Source organism: Lolium perenne, chromosome 3 (assembly GCF_019359855.2).
Source record: "Lolium perenne isolate Kyuss_39 chromosome 3, Kyuss_2.0, whole genome shotgun sequence".
Classification (NCBI taxonomy): domain Eukaryota; kingdom Viridiplantae; phylum Streptophyta; class Magnoliopsida; order Poales; family Poaceae; genus Lolium; species Lolium perenne.
Window position 1 is genome coordinate 202713607 of NC_067246.2, and position 16532 is coordinate 202730138.

Below are 16532 nucleotides of genomic sequence, written 5' to 3' on the forward strand. Positions count from 1 at the left end.
TGCTCGCAAGAGTTTATCAGTAGTAACAGTTTTATAGCAGTAGCAGTAGTGAAATAACAGCAGTAGAGTAACAAAGACAGCAGTAGTGATTATAGTAAACAGCAGGATTAAAATACTGTACGCACAGGGATGGATGAACGGGCGTTGCATGGATGAGAGAAACTCATGTAACAATCAAAGCAAGGCATTTGCAGATAATAATAAAACGGTATCCAAGTACTAATCAATCAATAGGCATGTGTTCCATATATAGTCGTACGTGCTCGCAATGAGAAACTTGCACAACATCTTTTGTCCTACCAGCCGATGGCAGCCGGGCCTCTAGGGAATCTACTGGATATTAAGGTACTCCTTTTAATAGAGTACCGGAGCAAAGCATTAACACTCCGTGAACACATGTGATCCTCATATCACCGCCATCCCCTCCGGTTGTCCCAATTTCTGTCACTTTGGGGCCTCGGGTTCCGGACAGCAACATGTGTATACAACTTGCAGGTAAGATCATAAAGCAATGAATATCATAATGAAACAATAACATGTTCAGATCTGAGATCATGGCACTCGGGCCCTAGTGACAAGCATTAAGCATAACAAGTTGCAACAATATCTAAAAGTAACATCTACGGATACTAGGCACCATGCCCTAACAATCTTATGACTATTATATGACCAATCTCATCCAATCCCTACCATCCCCTTCAGCCTACAGCGGGGGAATTACTCACACATGGATGGGGGAAACATGGCTGGTCGATGGAGAGGCGTCGGTGGTGACGATGGCGATGATCTCCTCCAATTCCCCGTCCCGGCGAGGTGCCAGAACGGAGTTTCTGGTCCCGAGACGGAGTTTCGCGACGGTGGCGGCGTACTGGATGGTTTCTGGCGACTTCGACTATCCCCCTGTGCGTTTTTAGGTCGAAGGCAATAAGTAGTCCGAAGGAGGGCGCCGGGGGCCAGCCGAGGCGGCCACACAATAGGGCGGCGCACCCCCCTCCTGGGCCGCGCCGTCCTAGTGTGTGGGGGCCTCGGGCCCCCACCTGGCTTGCCCTTCTGGCTCCGTCAGTATTCTGGGAAAATAGGACCTTTCGCATAAATTCCGAGGATTTTCCTGAAAGTTGGATTTCTGCACAAAAACGAGACACCAGAGCAGTTATGCTGAAAACAGCGTTAGTCCGTGTTAGTTGTATCCAAAATACACAAATTAGAAGGAAAACTTTGGAACTTTGCCATTAAAAGAGTAATTAGCAAGCATAGTGGAAATCTCCTCATTAGGAATTTTCCTTTTGTTAGAGACAATATCTTTCATATACTTTGAATAAGGAGGCAATTTAATAGCATCAGTCAAAGGGATTTGCAGGAATAAAGGTTTCATCCAATCACAAAATTTATTATAGTGTTCTTCTTCCTTTGATTTTAGTTTCTTAGCAGGAAAAGCATTTGCTTTTGAAACCAAGGTTCTCTTTCATTACCATGTTTCTTAGCAATAAAATCTTCTTTGGTATACTTTTTATTTTTAACATGCTTCTCAGGTTCTTCTTCAACCTCTTCTTTATCAGAAGCATCATTCTTATCATTATCTTTATCATGTTCATTACCACTTTCAGTTTCAGCATCAGAAATAGAAATACTATTAGGATCATTAACAGGCTAAGAGGATTCTACAACAGTTTTATGTTTCTTTTTCTTTTTCTTAGATGGAGCACTAGTTTTAGTTCGTTGAGAATCTTGTTCAACTCTTTTGGGATGCCCTTCAGGATATAGAGGATCCTGGGTAGAAACACCGCCTCTAGTTGTTACTTCATAAGCGTGTTTTTCTTTAGAATTATTTTTTAACAAGTCATTTTGCAATTTAGTGAGTTGATCAATTTGAGTTTGAACCATATGAAAGTGTTTAACAAGCATCTTAACATCATTGGAGGTTCTCTCCACAATACCATGCAATTCACTAATAGCTCGAGAATTTTCCATTAAATGATTCTCTACTCTCATATTAAAATTATTTTGCTTAACAATATAATTATCAAACTCATGTAAGCATTGAGCAGGAGGTCTTGAATACGGAATATCTTCCCTAGTAAAGCGTTCAAGAGAGTGTACCTCAATCATGGATGAAGGGGGAGTTATCTTGCATAAATCTTCTATGCGAGGTAAATTCTTCACGTCTTCGAATTTAATACCCTTCTCTTTAAGAGATTTCTTGGCTTCCATCATATCTTCATCATTTAATTTAATCATACCCCTCTTCTTCAATATTGGTGTCGGGGTTGGTTCAGGTGTAGACCAATCATCATGATTCCGGCCTATTCTAGCCAATAATTCGTCAGTAATGCTGCCCTGGAGTTCTTTTCCTGAAAACACAACCAGCACAACTATCCAGGTATGCCCTAGACTCAATGGTTAGTCCACTATAAAATATATCAAGTAAATCATGCTTTTCCAAATCATGTCCAGGCCGAGCTCTGATAAGAGAGCAAAATCTCGCCCAAGCTTCAGGCAATTTCTCTCCATCTTCCTGGTCAAAATTATAAATTCTCTGCAAAGCAATATGTTGAGCACTAGCAGGAAAGTATTTCCGAAAGAAAACATCAAGCAAATATTTTGGACTATCAATAGAATCGGGAGGCAAACTATTATACCAAGTTTTAGCATCATCCTTTAATGAGAAAGGGAAAATTTTAGCAACGAAATAAGTACGCAACTTAACATCATCAGAAAACAAGCTACTCAGAGTAGATAGCTCAATCATTTGTTCTACAGCACTTTCTTTTTCAGTACCACAAAAAGGTGTTTTCTCAACAATAGATATATGAGATAGATCAAGAGAAAAATCATAATCCTTATCCTTCATATTTATAGGAGATGTGGCAAATTTAGGATCAGGAGACAGTTTATATCTAATAGTATGTTGTGCAAGAAACTTTTTAATTTTACTTGCATCAGTAGTAGCATTGCATTTATGAATGAAATCATCATCAAGTTCCACATAATCCTCATCAGGATCATCACTAGAGTTTTCAACAGACTCATGTGAATTAACAGGTGTAGCAGCATTTTCATTAGGAGTTTCAGTATTTTCAATTTGTCTAGACCTAGCAATTGTAGCATCTAGAAAAGATCCTAATGAACCATCATTATCAAGCACAGCAGAAGCATCATCAAAATTATAAGAGGAACTTTCAGATCTAGCAGAAGTACCAGCATGTGAAGCTTGTGGTGGTGAAACAAGTTTATCTATCACAGATGGTGAATCAAGAGCAGCAGAGGTACTCAGAGTTGTACCTTTTCTTGTAGTGGATGGTAATATGGCGACTTTAGTATCGCGAGGTTTACCCATGATGGAGAATTTGCAGCGAACAATATCAATCCAAGTGAACTTCCAAATAAAGCTATGCTCCCCGGCAACGGCGCCAGAAAATAGTCTTGATGACCCACAAGTATAGGGGATCGCAACAGTCTTCGCGGGAAGTAAAACCCAATTTATTGATTCGACACAAGGGGAGACAAAGAATACTTGAAAGCCTTAACAACGGAGTTGTTAATTCAGCTGCACCTGGAAACAGACTTGCTCGCAAGAGTTTATCAGTAGTAACAGTTTTACAGCAGTAGCAGTAGTGAAATAACAGCAGCAGAGTAACAAAGACAACAGTAGTGATTATAGTAAACAGCAGGATTAAAATACTGTAGGCACAGGGATGGATGACGGGCGTTGCATGGATGAGAGAAACTCATGTAACAATCAAGATAGAGCATTTGCAGATAGTAATAAAACGGTATCCAAGTACTAATCAATCAATAGGCATGTGTTCCATATTTAGTCGTACGTGCTCGCAATGAGAAACTTGCACAACATCTTTTGTCCTACCAGTCGGTGGCAGCCGGGCCTCTAGGGAATCTACTGGAAATTAAGGTACTCCTTTTAATAGAGCACCGGAGCAAAGCATTAACACTCCGTGAACACATGTGATCCTCATATCACCGCCTTCCCCTTCGGTTGTCCCAATTTCTGTCACTTTGGGGCCTCGGGTTCCGGACAACAATACGTGTATACAACTTGCAGGTAAGATCATAAAACAATGCATATCATCATGAAACAATAACATGTTCAGATCTGAGATCATGGCACTCGGGCCCTAGTGACAAGCATTAAGCATAACAAGTTGCAACAATATCATAAAAGTACCAATTACGGACACTAGGCACTATGCCCTAACAATCTTATGCTATTACATGACCAATCTCATCCAATCCCTACCATCCCCTTTAGCCTACAGCGGGGGAATTACTCACACATGGATGGGGGAAACATGGCTGGTCGATGGAGAGGCGTCGGTGGTGATGATGGCGACGATCTCCTCCAATTCCCCGTCCCGACGGAGTGCCAGAACGGAGTTTCTGGTCCCGAGACGCAGTTTCGCGACGGTGGCGGCGTACTGGATGGTTTCTGGCGACTTCGACTTCCCGTCTCGCGTTTTTAGATCGAAACCCTTAAGTAGTCCAGAGGGGGGCGTCAGAGGCTGGCCGAGGGGGCCACAGCTAGGGCGGCGCGCCCCCCCTACAGGTCGCGGTGGCCTATTGTCTGGGGGGCCTGGGCCTCCCCCAGGCCTGCCCTTCTAGCTCCGCGATTCTTCTGGAAAAATAAGCCCTTCAACATAAATTCCAAGGATTTTCTTGAAAATTGAATTTCTGCACAAAAACGAGACACCAGAGCAATTCTGCTGAAAACAGCGTTAGTCCGTGTTAGTTGTATCCAAAATACACAAATTAGAGGCAAAACAATAGCAAAAGTGTTCGGGAAAGTAGATACGTTTTGGACGTATCACTAACCAATGCTACAAGAAATATAAGTCAAATATTAGATCCTACTTGATCTAGCTAACATTTGGTGGAAAGTGAGAACATATTTCATTAGGGATTCAAGAGAGGCAAGTGTTGTGATCATTACATCTTGGTAATGCTCATAAACCTTAGAGAAAACCCTACCTATCCAAGAGAGTTTAAGCTAAAGGTGTAGACTCAAGTATATTGACCAATACTTGATCTTGGAGAAGAGAACCATGATTCACTAATGAATTACTATGAGGCCAATACTTTGATCATTACAAATTGGGTGATGATCATAAACCCTACGAATCTAAGTGAGTGTGATGAGAGAAGTAATAGAGAAGAGAAATTAGTGAGGAATAAGTTGATCATGTCCAATGCATGACCATGCTTTGTAGATTTAGATGATAAGATGAACTTGTGAGATAATCAGAGATCATCCACCACATAAATTGATAGATCCCTAACAATTGAACCCATGCCAATCCTCATTCCTTGTTAGAGGAGTATTGTTATTGTACTTAAACCTTGCTTATCCAAATACTAGGGACAAACCTAGCATTGCCTTGATACAAGAACTCTAACTAAGTGAAGAGGAACCCTAGCCAATTAAACATAACCCTAGCTTATGCTAATATCCTAATCCTTGGTTGTGTATCACTTGGGGTGATCACAACTAAAACCCTAAACCACATTTGAATTCCAATCCAAGTATCACTTGGGGTTATAAGTAGAACCCGGCCATGCCTCATGCCTATTTCATCCTTCAATTAGTGAAGCATCACCAAAACCCTAAACCATTCCACATGGAATTCATGCATGAACCCTAACTTGTGTATCATGGATCACAAGTGTACACCTAAGCTAGAAGGACCTTAATCTTAAGTACCATTTAAGTGATTAGAGTGAAACCCATATTCAATTCTATTTTGCTTTCCAATTACTTTGTTTAGTTGACCAAATAAAGTAGTGTTGGATAAAATAGAATCACTTCAGTAATTGAATTGACCATGATGAGCTTAGGATTTCTCTTAAGTAATTCAAGCCAGAAGTTGCTAAGCAAGGTTAGTTAATAAGGAGTTTATTCAACCACTTTTCTTAAACCCTTATAAATAATTCTCCACATAAAATGATGAATCCACCTCATCCTCATTACCATCTATTTTAATTTCTAACTATAATTAAAATATGTGTGAACCATCAATATTTTTAAGCAACCTAGTAAAAATTTAATAATATGTTTACCATGCACTTGTTATAAAATTCAAATCATTTAAATAGAGTTGGTTCCAAAAAATTTAAAAAGGGAATTGGAATAAATACTTAAACCATTTCTATTTTACTCAAGCTTCACAAAATATCAATCTAATCATAAATTAAATATTTGATTTAACAATCAAACTATGTAGTAGGCATTATATCAATTGATATTGATATCCAAATATTTTTGAACCTGCAAAACAAAACAGAAACCAAATTTGAATTCAAATCAAATTTGAAATAGAAAATAAAAATAGAAAATAGAAATAGAGAAAGAAGGACTTACCTGGTGGACCGTAGCAGCCCACGGTGCAGCCCACGTTGAGGCCCAGTCCACGAACAAACCCAGCCCACCACCAACACGTACCGCTTTGTCGCTGGCATCAAACAAATTGGAGGCTGTCGTCTTCCTCCTCTTCTCCATGCTCGACAGCGAGCCGACGCAGCTCCGCCACGTCCTCGACGGGGATAAGAACGCCGCCGGACGCCACTCACCACTCCAGAGCCGAGGAGAACTTCATCTGCATCCGCTGCTAATCGGAGCATCAAGATTCCCGCACGGAAACCATAACCTAGAGCACCGCTGTATCCTGGCCACTCGTCGGCGACGCTCATCATCGTTTCCGACCATCTCAAGCCCTATAAAGCCACCAGGAGGATCGCCGTGCTCCTCTTGTTCATCTCCGCCACTCCAATCCCTCCCATTCGCTCTCTATCTCCCGATCTCTTCCATAGCACCTCGCCAGAGTCGATCACGAAGTCGGCAATGGAGGCCACCCCAAGGTCTAGGAGGTGGTTGAGCAGCACCGCCGTGTCCCAGAGAGCCTCCGGGCAGAAGGAATCGAAGGGGGAAGCTTCCTATCGGCGGAATCGACTCGATCCCTGCCGCTCGGGTTCGTCGGAATCCATGGCCTTGCCGTTGTCTCCGACCATCAATGCCTCAGTCGAACACACCATCATCCTCAGGGTGAGCCAACGCATCTTTAGAGCCCACTTGAGCATCCTAGATCCTTCTGTATCTCAAGATCTCGCCGGAGCACACCGCCGCAAAAGCATGTCGCCGGTGATGCTCCGCTCCTCCTTTTGTAAAAGCGTCATCACCATTAGGTTTACCTTGTTCTTCTCGTTCGATTTAGCCTAGTCGCTTGTCCCCGGGGGTCGTAAATCGGCGGCGCCGTCCTCTACTGCCAGCCGGCGTCGAGCCACCGGCGAGTGAGTGACGTGGCCGTGGGACCCGGGAGCACTTTGACTTGGTCGTTGCCCCGTGGCAGCTGACCTGGTCAAGGCCCCACCTGTCTGCGTGTATGGGTAGAGAACGAATCGGTGTATCTAGTATTTTAAAATTATTTTAAAACAGTAAATATCTGAAACTTTGCAGAAATAAATAAAATTCATTTTAGCTCAGAAAAATATAAATAATATACCAACATTCTCACAAAAATAAACTCTATTCAAATAAAATATAAAATAAAAATGTGTGTCAAAATGAAAATTCAATTATTTTAAACCTAATTAATTATGCTTTTCCATTTATTTAAAATACAATCTGAATCCAATAATTGGTTAAATTTAAAAATTAACTTTGCTATACATTAACTAAGTAAAATGTTAAGATTAATATTCTTTATCATGTTTTCATTAACTTAAATATTAGAGGTAATTCATAAACCCTAATTTGCAAATTACTATTTCTCATTTTCTTAAATAATAATCAAACATGAAAATACTAAAACTAATATTAGTTTGGTAATTCAAAATTTGTTTACTTAAACATATTTAGTTAACAAGTTAATTATCTTAAAACCTAATAACAATTGTTAAACCCTAGTTTTTAATTAAACCCTATATAGTGATTATCTGAATCAGTAAATCTTTTAAAATTAATAAAATGCTAATATCATTATTAATTGTGTTTCAAAGTAATTAGTGACCACACCTCTATTGTTAATTATTATTTCAAGAGTTGTACCATAATTTAGAAACCCTAGTTTTAATTTAAGTAAGACCTTGATTCCATTATTTTATGTGTTTATCCTATATTAGTTGTAATCCTAAAACCCTAGGGGTTTAGCCCATATGAACATACAAGCTTCACCTATACTTATAGAACTCTAGTAAGAAACAAATGAATGCATGATCATGATCTACTAAATTAAAACATAATCACTTCACAAGTGGTTATCATTTTATGTCTTTATTTTTTGATTTACACCTATATGACCAACTAATGCCACCTAGATATAAACCCTAGCTCGATACCACATGTTAGCACCATTGATCATCATTCCTATATACCACACCATTGGAATCCTCCTAAACCCTCAAACCCTAGAAGAACCATGGAGATCAATCCTAGTACCAATATTGTGTAGCAATTCATATCACATACTCCTATCCCACTAAACCCTACTTAGGAAGTAATAAGCCACCTATCTTAGAAACCATTAGTGATTACTTAGTGAAACAAATAGGAAGCTAGAATAAACCCTACTCATAGTAACACCTTGACCATCATACTTTGATATGCTACTTATGATCAATCATAGCAATAAACCTGCAAATACTTGCTGCATATAGACCCATCCAATTTAAGAACAAATTAGTCCCTATTAGAGAACTAAATGAATCCAATGGTAAACCCTAGAAACCCATAGCTCCTATTTATAGTAGTTCTTGTTCTTATTTAACCTGTTCTTCAAAAGTTATTCTTTTGAAGTAAATACACAAGTAAACCATGTAAGTAAATAGTTCTTGTTGAAACTACTTATTATTTCTTAAATAACATGTTCTTCAAAAGTTATTCTTTTGAATTATAACATAAGTAATCATCAACCATGTTCTGTAGGACATAAAATTGACAACTGTTCTTTACATATTATTCCACTACTATCATTTGTGTATATGCTGGTTATGTTGCACCATATTACTTGCTTATAATAGTAATATAACCAAACCTTAATAAGAACCTTGTTTGAGAATCATCCTAAAAGTGCAACACACCCTAAAGAAATCTTTACAAGTCATCCATCCTAAATCATCGAGGTTAGGTTAAGCTCAGGACGATTGTATCTCATACTATGCATTATAGCATCTTTGCTAGTTCTTTAAACATTGTCCTTACTGGACGATGATGGTATTTCAGAATTTGGAGTTATCACGTATCGAAGCTTTTGCCTGCATAATCTTGCAGTCAAGAAAGGCAATTTCATCTCTTGCTCATGTCATTTGATTATTTTTATCAAACTATATGCAAAGTACTATACTTATCACTCTTGCATTAAAAAGAAAATATTATTTTACAATTATGAATATGACTATGTGGTGGGTAATGGAACCATGGTATGTATTGACTGGTGGAGGTTCCATTGCAAGGGTTCTATTCATATAGGACTAATCACCAATGATGTCCAGTGATTCTAGCGCCGTACATTTCACGTTAACCATAAGATCTATAATGGCTGTGGGGAAGTCAGCTGTATTTTTTCCCTCTCGCATATCAACGGACTAGTGATAAGGGTTACCTGTATCGGTCTATCTTTGGTAAAGGTGGGAACAGTGGTCTGTCATGGTCTACCATTAGATACAGGAAAGGGCGGACTTATTAAAGGTCTATGAAGGATTGTAAGGGTTGTCCAGGTCGGTCTATCTATGGTGTATAGGACAGAGCACATGAATTGTTCGGAATGGTCTAACTTAGGGCCTCTTTGTTTGGGCTGGCTGTGGCTAGCTGTGGCTGGCTGTGCTGCTGTACAGTAAAAGCTGCTGCGCAAGAAAAGCTACTGTTCTGAGTTTTAGACTTTGGCAACTTGGCTGGCTGTCTAGCTGTAAACTGAGAAATTGTCTAAAATACTCTGAGAGTAATAAGAACATGTTATATTGTTGATTACGTGTAATACATAATGTATGAATCACTAAAAAATGAAAAAAATAAAATAAAAATCAATATATAATGCCATGAATACGTAAGAAGCTAAGCAGGCCGATAGTCTCGTAAATTCAACCATAACAATGTCTCTAGTAGGGTGTTCGGCCTCCTGCCGTTGACTGGCGTTATGCCGATCGGATGCGTGCTGCCGGCACGGGCGAGCGGCGTTTGGTGGCTAGCAATGGAGATCTCGATGGTGGTGGCAGCGTGGTGCCGGCGGCTGCTGGAAAGATCCTCCATGGCGCATCCCTTGAATAAGCTCGTGGTCGAGCCTCTTGTTTCAGTTCTAGAGGCTAGTGGCTGTGCAGGTATGATGGAGACTATGGTTCTTTCACTCTTCTTCAACCACCGAGGAGATGGAGGAGGGGAGCGGACGGAAGTAGCTCTGCAACATACGGCATGGCGGGGATATATGGCTGCTACATCTGGCGGAGTTCTTCAACTGCAGCGAATAGACGCTGTGGTTATCCATGGTCAACGGAACCACTCCGCTCTGCGGTGCTGTTCGTGCCGCAGCTTCGTCAACCTCCTGGCCGGCGTGCTATTCTGGAGGCCCTTCAGCTACTCCGTCATGGCGCTCATCGTCAAGTCATCGCCAAGTGGTCTCGTCCCCGGCGGCGGCGCTGACGGCCAGGACGTCGAGTGCATCTTCTTCTTCGGTGGGAAGGGACTCGATTGCTTTTGCAAATCTTTTCGTAGGGTCCTGCTTGTAATTTCTGAGGACCTGGCTATTATTTTACTTTCTTCTAAGGTCCTTGATGTAACATGTAATCCCACCTTTTAATGCAGTCTGGACCTTTCGAGGTCCTTCCCTTGTTCAAAAAAAAAAAACCATAACAATGTAGCTCAATCATGTAATAAGCGTTGTATAATTATAGTATCATCATGAAAATTCACTAGGGTATTCTAGGGGAAGCCACAAGGTAACACGGTACCAAACAAAAGTGACCTGCTACACCCAGATCACCTAGTAGCATAGAACGAATCGATTTATACGGTATGGTAGCAGCTAGGCTCACATATCACGCTACGGTAACCGAGCGATCATACTCATAGGTTCTGTGGAAAGAGCTCGACTGTCTCGCGTCGCTCGGGGTTCTTTTTCTATTTCTTTTTTATTTGCTTATTACTTTGTCCCATGCGTTTAATCCCTGGAGTGGTATACGCTTCGTAAATAAGTGAACGAAGAGGGGTAAACAAGAATACCTTTTCGGGCTGGAGCTGAGAAGCTCGGGAAGCACCTCGCATAGGTGCTTTTCCGTGTACACGGGAGAAGGGCCTGCTTCCGGAGAAGCCAACAGCGCAGCTGGACTGTTTGTTTCGATTCGCCGACTTATTTTCGTGAAAAGCTGCTAGAAGCCCAAACAAAGAGGCTCTTAATTGTAAAGGTGAGAACAAATGTCTGGTTCGGTTTCTCCATAGATAAAGGGCAGGACAGACTTACAAAAGGGTGGGTCTGCGGGGTCGCGGAGAAGGCAGTGATTGGCTTGGACCTTATACCTGGCCCCACACCAAGGAAGTGTGGACGGGAAAGATCACCCGGTTGGTATCAAGGATAAGTTCTCTTATGAGAAAGTAACGCACCTCTACAGAGTGTATCAAATTGTGGCAGTCACTCCCTGTTCCGGGAAGGGAACTACGAACGCGGCAAGAAAGGAACTCCATGAAGTTCTGGTCAACCTGTGAAGACTGACGGGCATAGTTTTCAGAATAAAATAAACCTTTTGAAGAAAGGTTTACGAAAACTTGAATTTGCCTACGACTTTCTAGTCTATGGTTGTAGCTAGTGCATGATACACCTATTTTCTAATATGAACTTGCTGAGTACGCTCGCACTCATTCCCTCCCATTTGAACCCCCTTCTTAGATCAAGGCACCGAAGGAGAAACTACCGTGGAACTCGAAGACAAAGGAGTCAACTGCAACAAGATGAAGAATCCAATCAAAGAAGTCAATGGAGTCAACCTCTGCCTCAGCTAGGGTGGAAACTTAGACTAGTAACAGAAGGGAACCTTTCCCTAATCCTAGCACCTAAATAGCTAGATTTCTATAGCAAGCCAAGTAGCTCTTATGCTTGAGTTAGCAATAAGTTAGACTACAAGTCGTTCTTCTGGAGCTTTATTTGAAGTTTTACCTCACTGTAAAGTAGGAGGCTGTGTTGATCTTCTGTAAACAAATTGTGTATCCTTCTATAGACATTCCTTGGACTCGCATATGTTTCTGTTGTACCACTCTGAGGGATGTAATATGAGTGGAACGGTGTTTCACTTGTGTTGTGTCAACGACTTGTGTACTACACCATGCAGTGGTACGCTGGGACACCACAAAGAATCTGCTCTAAACCCTAAAGAAACAAACCAAACTGCGTGAGCAAGGAGGAGTGGAAGAAAACATGGGAGTTGGACTTAGGTTTTCCGCACCTTTCACATTCTTTCTTAATGTGAGTGGACAACCGAGAAGCCCTCATACATGTTGCTAACGCGCTTCTGATTAAACATCAAGTAAAAGTCTTCACTCTTGGCGGCAGCTTGGAGTTCTTCCATGCTTGCATTAAGAATTGTTTCTCCGAATCTGAAACTGTGCGGTAACACCTGGAGAGGAGGTCTCCTGATCCTGGAGGAAAACCTTGTATGCACTTTTGGTTGTGCATTGTCCAAATGGAGTGTATTTCCAACACAATTCATCCTAAAAATCAGCATTAGTAAGAGAAACTTGTAGAATTTTATTCTTCATGCTATCATCAATGTGAGAAGAAATATTTTCTTCATCCCAACACTTGGAACTACTGTGACACAGATCCTTGATAATTGCTGGACAAGGTGAACCTAGTTGAATAATCAAATGATCATAAATTTGCTTCCACTCCTCGCACCATGGCGAGGACCAAACACTGGAGTTACCTGCAACAATCTGAAGATAACAAGATTTTTATATAAAATGTAACACATGTAAAGCCGAAGACCAAAAGTCGGATTTAGGAATAGCATGATTAGCGTCCCAAATAGAAGTGTCAGAAAAATATTTTGCCTTGAAAACTTTAGCCGTAAGGGAATCAGGCTCTTTCAACAGCCTCCAAACAGACATGACAATCAAAGCTTTGTTCATAACAAAAAGGTCTCTTATTCCTAACCCGCCCTCATGAATAGGCTTGTAGATGTCATGTCAGGCTCTAAGACAGAGAGGTTTTGAGTTTTGGTTATGCTGAATACCAGTCCACCAGAATTTTCGAACGACAGAAGTAAGTTTAGAAATGATTTTCTTGCTTAGCAAAATATTGGAGATGTAATAAACATGAATGGAAGAAACAACATATTTATTGAGAGTGAGGCGACTAGCATGAGAAAGCCTATTAGCTTTGTAACCTGTAAGTTTGGCCTTGAACCTATTAATTAAAAAGTGATAAGCAACAGACCTGCTCTTCCCTGGGAGAATAAGAGGATGACCTAGGTGAAAGGTTACAGAAATGATTGATTACCTGAGAGATAGTCTGAGCATCTTTATTTGAAGCCGATCCACACACTATGAGATCATCTGCAAATAACAAGGAGTGGAGAGGCGGACAACCAGGCCCAAGAGAAATACCCTCTAAATTATTCGAATCCAGAACTATGCATGGAGTGTGACAGTTCATTAACAGCAAGGAAAAACAAGGATGGTGAGAGAGGGCAACCTTGACGGATACCTCGAGTGCTCTGAAAACGACCAAACGGCTGGCCATTAATTTGAACAAAAAATGTAACAGTTGAGATGCATTTATGGATCAGATAAATGAAATGATAATTCAACCCTTTACGAGCAAGAGCCCTAGCTATGATGGTCCATTCAATTCTATCAAAAGCTTTAGCAAGGTCAATTTTAAGCATAAAAGCTTTTTTGTTTCCAAGAAGAAAGTTGAAAAGAATGAGTTATTTCTTGAGCAATAGCAACATTGTTTGAAATCCTACGGCTTTGCACAAAATCTTGTTGAGTTTCGTCAACATAATTTGGAAGGAAAGTCTTGAGTATATTCTCCAAGGATTTTGCAATAATTTTGTAGATGACATTACACAAACTAATATGTCTAAAATCTTGAGGAACTAAAGGATTAGCCTTTTTTGGTATCAAAGGAATGAGAGTTTCATTCAGTTTGGGATGGAGATTACCGTCTCTATAAAAATCTTGCACAATCTTCGTAACATCATCTCCAATCCATTTCCAGGCCACCAAGTAAAATGCTACATTTAACCCATCTGGCCCAGGTGATGCACCTTTCTTCATATCTTTTAAGACCTGCACAAGTTCATCCTTGTCTGGAATGGAGTAAACAAAGGGGTCGATGTGTTCCTGTAAGATGTTAATCATAGGTTCACCAGTCCAATCAGGATTTACCTATGTGCACAAACAACATATGTTAATCAAGGAAGGCAACAAGGTGATAGCAAGATATCTAACTTCAAGCACGAAGGCTATCACAAGGTAAAGTGCATAAGTAAAGGAGCTCGGGTTTCAGAATAACCACATGGATGCGACGATGCATCCCAAAGTTCATACCATTGCGGGTGCTACTCTCCGTTGGAAAGGTGTGGGAGCATAAGGCACACCAAATGCCACAATGGCGCACCATATTCTCCTCGAGTCTTCCCACTAAAATGGAAATCCTCGATTCACTATGGGACCCTTGAGGGTGGTCACCAAACCCGTACAAGCTTGGGGTGAGATCCACAAATTAATTGGATGCTCCCAAGTAATCTGCATGAAGGTCACAAAATTGAGGCAAAATCCACACCAATTGGAGGCTCCCAAGTAATTTTCACTAAGACCACAATGCCACAACACCACAAAGGCCACACTGCCACCAAGGCCAATAAGCCATCTAGGGTTCCTAGAAGCCAAGAGGTACAAGCTCCGGGTACAAGCACCCGAGAGAAATAACACACGAACTCTCACTTTACCGAAATCTCCGTAGAGAACTCAAACATAAGCAAATAAAGTATTTTTCGATTTTTGGATTTAATAATTGTTGAAAATATAAGGTGTGATAAAAGTGTTGGAAATGTGTTTCTTTTTCTTTCGAAATGGAGGTTCTACCCCCAGCCTCTGCATCAAAATGATGCACACAACTTTCTTTTATTAAAATTATTCCCCGAAACCTTTCTTATGATTAAAATTGGACCGGGATTCATGGGTTCACTTGTCTACTCTCTCTTTAAGTTGTAGTGGACACTAACAATTCATCAATGACATAATATTAATGGAATTTTAATATGTGGTTGATAAGCATTCATATGGGCATCACGTCCTAACATAGAGATGATGCAACACATCTCTCTTATACTCCACAAGAAAGGGAAAACTCCATGCAATTTTGTATTAAGAATTAACACAACATAACTTTTAGTATTTTGACATGATGTTTCAATATCAAATATGCTTCTTGACTCAACAAGATTACCACGGTTGTCACATGATAAACATAGCACGTGCATTCACTTTATCCCTAGTGAGATAACAAAGGTAAAGGCAAAAACCATAATAGATCATGAATTTTGTGTCACTATTCAATCACTATAACAATGTTACTCCATCTAATACACACATCTCTCACACATGTTCTTGCATGTAAGTTGGATCAGAACAAACACTTAAGAACGGGGTACATAATATGCAGCTATCAGTAAATCTCACACATAATAGATTCCAATCTCATATACCAATATCATAGAATAAAGATCCACCACATACGAATTACATATATGACCATAATCATGTTGGGCAGCTCATATGGTATTAAGACCTATGAAGAACAAGAGAGAAATAGATCAATCTACTGCCACAAACCCATAGTCCAGAGGTGGACTACTCCCTATTCATCATGGTGTTGATGTGGAAGATGTTGAAGAAGGTGGAGATCCCTCCGGCGGCAGCTCCAACGGAGTTTCCCCCTCCAATTTTCGCTGATGCAACCTCTGTTTTGGTGTTTTGTCTCTCTACGGCTCTCTCTTCAAGGAAACCTTGGGGGTCATTATATAGGGGTTTTTAGGTCAAACGTAGTCCGTTTCCGAAAGAATAAGGCGAAACGGACGGCCGAGCTAGGGCGAAAAGAGGCAGGGTGACGCGCCCACCCTTATTGGGCGCTCCACCTGTGCTCTTTTGGGCCTGTAGGCTCCCTCATGATTTCTAAGCGCTCCAAATTCTTCTCATGCTGAAATATTGACATCCCCTAAATCATAGGTTAATATGACTCCGTATAGGTCCCTCAAAGTGAAAAATACACAAAACAGGGTTTTCATGTTCTGCAGAGTTATAACCCAAATAATAAAGGAGATCATTGGTAAATCCCTATAAATCAATATATAAAAACATGTATATAACATCATATATGTTGCAAATATGTGGGAATATGTGTCAATAAAGTACAAAGTTCATGTATGAATTTTACATGCATCAACAACCCTCTGTGTCGATGGTGCAACAATCTTTATGACCCCTATTTGTGTGGATATCTCCAACCTTGCTTGCATCTTAAGAATCTTCACAGGTCTTGACA